Here is a 7,279-nt window from a genome sequence, read left to right on the forward strand (position 1 = left end):
TCAACCCTATTGTCTATGGAGTGAAAAACATGGTTATTAGAAAGCGTGTGGCACAGATCTTTCTTTTGAATGGTGGATGTCAGTAGTATCTTTGAGACACTTACTGACTTAGAGAAAAGGCTTTTACCTTGTAGAAATGGGCAAGGTTTGTGCTCTGTGCTCACTGTAGGCTTTTACCTCTTTCTCATGGACCATGAAGGGATTCAATTCTACAATTATAGATAGACTAAAATAAAAACTATCCAGAGTAAGATTGATATCATATCTCCATCTCTGTTATATTTGATTTGTAATAAATACCCCAAATATTCCTTTAATAACTTTAATCTCTAGTATATGCAGTTTTTTTAAATATATAAAGGCATTAGTTATTTAGTAATTGCTCTAGCTCATATTTTTGGTATGGTAATTTCATACATAGATTCATTTTCGTTATTGCTTATGTTGTATCATTCTTATTGTGCATTTTTCTTATGTATTTTAAAATAATGAGTAAATTAAAATTTAATGAAATCACTTTTAACTAACTACTATGCTAATAATAACTTATTGGGTTTTTTTATTATAATTTTATATTCTTCTAATTCATTCATTGCCTTCAGAAAGTACTATCTGCACTTTGTCCCAGTATAACCTTTACACTGTGAGGCATTGTAGCTAACATTTTCATTATTTATTGCATTGTTTGGTTGTGTATTTATGTGTGTGTGTGTGAATGTGTGTGTATAAGTGACCTGTTTATAATTATAGAGAATGGAGGAATATATAAGTGGCTCTGAGCGCTTGTTACTCTTGCTCTGAGCGCTTGTTACTCTTGCTCTGAGCACTTGTTACTCTTCCAAGAGTCCTGAGTTTGGTTTCTGTCACTCAGACCATGGTTCACAATCACCTGTAAGTTCAGGTTCAGGGAACCTGACACCTTCTTCTCATCTTCATGGGCAGGGTGCATACACTTGTTGAACATTTATACACGAAGAAAAGCCACTCATACCCATAAAATAAAATAAATTAAAAATAAATAGATAATTAAAAGTAAATAAATTGAAATTCAAAAGAGCAATTAGTAGATAAAAATATAGAGAGAAACAAAGACATCACTTCAGCCCAAAATAAAGCACTGACATGAAGAAATGAAGTTCTAAACTATATTCTACATATATTCTATGACAATAAACATTTGGAATAAATATGTGGCAAAATCAATAATATACATATACTTAACATACTTGCAAGGAGATCAGGAGAATACAGCTCACAGAATCAACTAAGCAGGGCTCACATGGGCTCACTGAGACTGAAATGACAATCACAGAGCCTGCATTGGTCTGGACTAGGTCCCCTATATTTTATTCTTTTGTAACTTTGTGTCTATTCAATACTCCTTCTTGAGCCTTCACTAATGATTGTGAAGCTAGATAAAAATCAAAAAAACACTCAAAAAAAAGGACTGCCATGAGAAATAACATTTTATTTAATAGAATAAATGGTGTAGATTAAATAATAATGAAAGAAGGAAGAATCTTGGGAGCAATGCAAGCATCAGGAACATATGAAACTATAGCAAAAGGAGGATATAAATGTATCACATTTAGTGATTTTAATATTTATTTTAAATTTTTCAAATATTTTAAATCTGGAGGAGTTAGAATTGTGATAGTTTTACAATAAAAATGTGTATGGAGTGTTAAAAAAATCAGATTATTGAAATACTGAACATAAACCCAACAGTGATGATCCACCAGGGTTGAGAACATCAGGAAATTAAGTCACATTCTGAGAGGAGTAAAATTTCTGAGAAAAAGTACATGGTGAAATATTTGTTCAAATGGTGTTTCCTAAGAACTTTACAGATAAAGGAAGATTTTTATTTTTGTAACCAGTGTATTACTGGTACCATAAGACAAATTAAGTGACTTCCTAAAGTCAGCATTTTCAACATCTGCCAATTATTAGTGCTGAATGCACCTTGGGAATTAGTAAGATCCCTAATGAACCTATGTGTATGTGTGTGTGTGTGTGTGTGTGTGTGTGTGTGTGTGTGTGTGTGTGTGTGTTATTTAGTGACAAGCCATATTAAAGAGGGAACTGTGAGAGAAAATTCAAATAAAGTTATTACAAGGACTGTGAGAGTACTGGAGAAATATGTATTAGATTCAGTCATGGTGGCTAACCTTGAATACTCTAGCACTTAAAAGGAGAAAGGACAAAGACCATGAGTTCAAGATCTTTTCAAATACAGGGCAAATTAGAACCTACCCTGGATGAGACTGTGTCTCAAGAAACTAGTCAATTCACCGGATGACCCAACAGGAAAGAAGATGCATTGGTAATAATATGCTTCATTAGAGTTTGCCTAAAAGTTTGGAGAATTGGCTCATTTGCCTCTAAGTGCACATTTATAAGTGGAAACTGACAAAACGACATTTTAGACTCTTCTTTTGGATAATGTGGTGAACTTGTATTTGGGGCTATCATTTAATATCCTGTGTGTAGTTAAAAGGAGTAAAAGAAAAAATAGCCATTGTAAGAGCAGTGGCTCATTTTAAAAAAAAAAACCTGGTGCCCTAAAAAAAAAAATGGGATGATAAATTTTCTGTTGTTCCAATAGTGGAAATTTTGAAAAAATATATTCCTAAAGTAGATTTTCAGTGTATCTAAAAGTAAAACTATGGACTGTGTTTTCCTCTAGTAACTTAATTCTTCCCTGATATTTTCAAGGATTTTTTTACTTTTGTATAACACATTAATTCACAAGATACATATATATACATATATAGCAGTAGGAATCACAAAATTGACATTCATTATATAGTTGATTGCAGTTGATGCTAGGCAGCACTTGTGTGTTTACAAGAATAGTTGTTACTTATCTACTGTAGCTCAAGGTCTTGGCAGATAATACAGGTTTCAAAAGATACTAAGCCTTGATAGGTACATAGTAAGAAATCTCTGAAGCTCATTTTTATCTGACCTTGCTATTGCAGTTGTCCAAATCCCCATGCTATGATGCAAGACTATAGAGTTCCTATTCTTATACTAAGAAAACACTTTTAAAATATAAGTGAACTTGAAAGTGTGTGTCCTGATGCTTAAGGTAAATGAAGTATGATTCATAAAAACGACAACTCTCTTGGGGAGTTAGATAAAAAAGGATTTTCTTGGCTCATGCTGTAGTGAAAAGTGCAGTGGCTCCTTTAGCAACATCTAAATGTGTTGAAATTTTGTGGGAATACAACCAGTTTAAGCCAGTCCAGGCTTCTGTCTTACCAGGTATGTTTTTCTCTCTACAGATTTTCAAGTGGGAATGATGGGAGTTTATTTTTGTAAAAATATAATAAAAAGTTTATGAGTATGCTATTCAGTTGCTTTTTACTGATTTATTAGCTTTTATAACTTTTTCTTAAAACAAGAATAATTTGAATTCATGAACTTCAAACTTTTTATTATTTGAGGTTATGATATAATTACATAATTCCTCCCTTCAATTTCCTTACTATAAACCCAGCCATATACTCTTCCATATTTTTTCCTTTTAAATTTTTAAAACTAGCAGTATATAGACTAGAGAGATTGTGTTTACATAGTTAGGAATGATGTACTTTTTAGTTATGTTTCTAAGGATAATTACATAATACACTCTTATACTTATAGTCTCCAAATAGTTTATGACACAAACCAGCTTTCTTGTCTATCTATACTCAATTGCAATGAACTCTACAAGTCTATAATATTTTTAAAATGAAAAAGGAGTATTTCAGCTTCAGGATAACCTGCTAGTTATCTCTGAAAAAGCTTGAGAAGTGTTTAAATAATGAAGGAAATGCGAAAATGCCAGAGCAAGAATGTTTCTTTAAGATTCAGTGTCTGACCCATCTGTCCAGGAAATGCTTCTCTCCAGGCAAAGTCCTTTACCCTTCCTAGCTCTTTTGAATATCATTAGTTTTCACTCTGTTTTCTTTCAGTAGACATTGATTACATGTTTGTGTTATTTTAGAATTGTAAGGGTCATTGAGGTGAGAATCTACTCTGTCTTGTAGGAACTGAGTTTTAAGAAACTGAGGTACGTGTCACCTCTCCTTCAAGTTTCTACATGATTCTAAAACCCTCGAAGGAATAGTACGAATTACTTGATTTAAGAAATTTGAGCTGAGCAGTGGTGACACACGCCTTTAATCCCAGCACTTGAGAGGCAGAGGAAGGTGGATCTCTGAGTTTAAGTCCAGCCTGGTCTACAGAGTGAGTTCCAGGACAGCCAGGGCTATACAGAGAAACCCTGTCTCAAAACAGAAACAAAAACAAAAACAAAAAAACAGAAACAAAACACAGAAAAACAAAACAAAACAAGTGAACAAAAAAACCCCAAACAGAAATTTGAACTTTTATATAGAGTGCATAGAATTCAAACAAACAAATAGCTAATTGAGTAGCAAACTGGTTTTATATTACTTGTCTTTTTCACCATAACATGTGCTCTTAAGAATGTCTGTGACACATATCTCTTTGTATCTATCCCTTTTTCTTCCTCCTCCTCTTCTTGATTTGTCTTCCTTTCTATTACACAGAATCTCTCATTTCCTTCTGGTTCTGTTCATTTTATTCTTTAGTATTCTAGTGACTGTTTTAGTTTGGAGTAACATGCTAGATTTTTTTATAGGCTTTAATATATCTAATACGAATTGCTCCAAGTACTGATTCATCACAATTATTTAATTAAATGTGTGATAATTAAGGCAGGTATCTTTAATTTATAGATGTTAAAATTGGAAAACAGAATTGAGCAAATTTTCTAAGTAGAAAATGGACATCAGGTACTGGTTAGCCAGATAACATTACTGATTAATATCAAGCCTTTGTTAAGACATTTATTGAAAACAATGTACATAATCTAATAAATGCACTTTCTACAGTGGGGGACGTAAAATTCATTTTTGCCTTTAAACTGTAAGGCTATTATCAAGTGACCAAGATGCTTCTGTAATTTCTGGCACATCAAATCTTATGTGTTAAAGTCAGCATGCGGCTCTTTCGGCATTTCTCCCACCCTAATTTCCCCAATTACCAGATGAAAACAACAGAGGAGAACGCTTTTCACAAACTGATTCTTAGCACTGTTTGGGCCATAGTCCATTCACTGCTGATACTGACTAGAAAGAATCAGAAGCCTCAGATTCTTTTCATTCATAATGTAAGAATGAAGTCCATGCTTAAATGATAGAGTCCACAGAAATGGAAGAAACAACACAGTCACCCAAGGATATTTTATAACTTCTTCTCTTATGAGCATTCTCATGTGAATAAATAAAAATAAATCCTCTATGGAAGATCAACATTTATATATGCAAGGACTAAAGAAAAATTCTAAATATTTTTTTAAAATACACTGATTAATAAAACCATGATTAAAGGGAGGAAAAGGCTTTAGTAAATAATTGGATCTCCTTCCCACCAAAATAAATTTGCATTATATTCAGAGATTTTCAAGAAACATTTTATTCAACTTGATTCAAACAAATGTAACTCTTAAATTTTTCACAAAATTTGCCATAAAACTTTACAGTCACCAAAAAGTTTCTTAATATTGATGTACATTTAGAAAGTTCCATTATTTAGCACTGTGTTCTAATAAACCTTCACTAGTATCTTAAAACAATGGTATAAATAATCAGTTTGTACAGCTTACCACATATAAGGAAAAATTTCTAACATTTTCACAGCAGCCAGGCACATGCATTTGATGGAAAACCTTATGCTAGCTAGAAGCCTCCTGAAGCCCTGCATGAACTGCAATGTCTTGAGCTCACACAACTGACACGTCTTGGAGCTAACACACGAGCTGAAAGCAGCTTGGCTGGAAGGGACAACTTGTTCTTCAAGCACCCAAGACACCAGAGCCCCAGAAGGCCTCAGCAGCTCTAAGTTCCTGCTTCCAGTTTCTGCAGAAGAATTCAGGTGAGAAGTAACACCTATTTACCCCTCGAGAGACATCGTAAATCAGAATAAACATATCTATGATCTTACGAGTGTTGTACACACCGACCTGAGTCTTGGGCTTCCTGCTTTCCTTTAGAGAGCAGTGGGCTGCAGTACCTCCCTCCACCGGAACCTGAGACTAGATGATTCAGAACCAAAGTCCACACTAAGCCATAAGCACTTTGCTGCAGTGAACCACCTAAAGCCAGTGTTGGTGTGTGACTTTCATTGAGCAGTATGGAAAGTTTCAATAATATCCATATATTCTTGACAGTCAAAACTACAACATATTTGTCGCAATTTATGTTTTCTACACCAAGACTCTGATCATAAGTGATCCATATTTAGGTTCTTAATAATAAGTCATTTCACAGTAGAGAATTAAATATTAGTCCTAGCTGGAGGAGCTACATGGGGTATCTTCCGAAATCTTAGCAGATACTTCCACTTTTAAAACAGGCAGGACTAGTGGAGACACAGTGCTTTCACCCTACATACTCGGTCTAAAAGATTCTAGCCTGGTCTACAGAGTGAGTTCCAGGATAGCCAGGTCTACACACAGAAACCCTGTCTTGAAATAACGAAAAAAAAAAAAGAATAAAAAAAATAAAAGATTCTCTTGTAGATTGTCTATTGTTTACAATAGGTAATCTAACCTAATATTGGTGAAAAGCAAAATCATCCACAGCCAATTCACAAATGCCACTGAAAATTGCCAACAGTTACTCAAAATCTACATGTACACACTGGGAGGTTGAATTGGTTCAAGAAACAAACATTGGTCTTTATTCTCTATAAGACCAGACTTATTTTCATTTTTATTGGCACTGGCTTCAAAGAACATGTTTTATTCCAAATGTTCTACAGAACAATAAAATTCTGATTCTTTAAAGGAATATTTTACTGTAACATTGCATTTTATAATCACAACCACCACAAACAGAAGCAACCAACTTGTTCAATATCTTGAAATAAAGATTAATTCTAAGATGATTAAAAATCTTTCCAAAATTTCGCTTGAAAAGAGACGACAGTGACCTTTGCCTCTGCTACCATGAAAAACACCACAGACCTTTCATGACTAACTGAACAAAGAGCTACTGGAGTCTCCGATCTTTCTTAAAAATACACTGAGGTTGAAAGCTACTCTGTCAGAGTGAGCTCAATGAAAGACTTAGATAATTTTACCTCTCTCCTACATTCTTTTTAAATTTTTTTCAGATATCATGCTCAGTGGCAAAAAGACAAAATGCTGAGCTCCGTGAACCCCCACAACATGACATATCTGAACCCTGGAACTGTAATATTG

This window comes from Mastomys coucha, unplaced genomic scaffold (genome assembly GCF_008632895.1).
Source record: "Mastomys coucha isolate ucsf_1 unplaced genomic scaffold, UCSF_Mcou_1 pScaffold21, whole genome shotgun sequence".
NCBI lineage: Eukaryota > Metazoa > Chordata > Mammalia > Rodentia > Muridae > Mastomys > Mastomys coucha.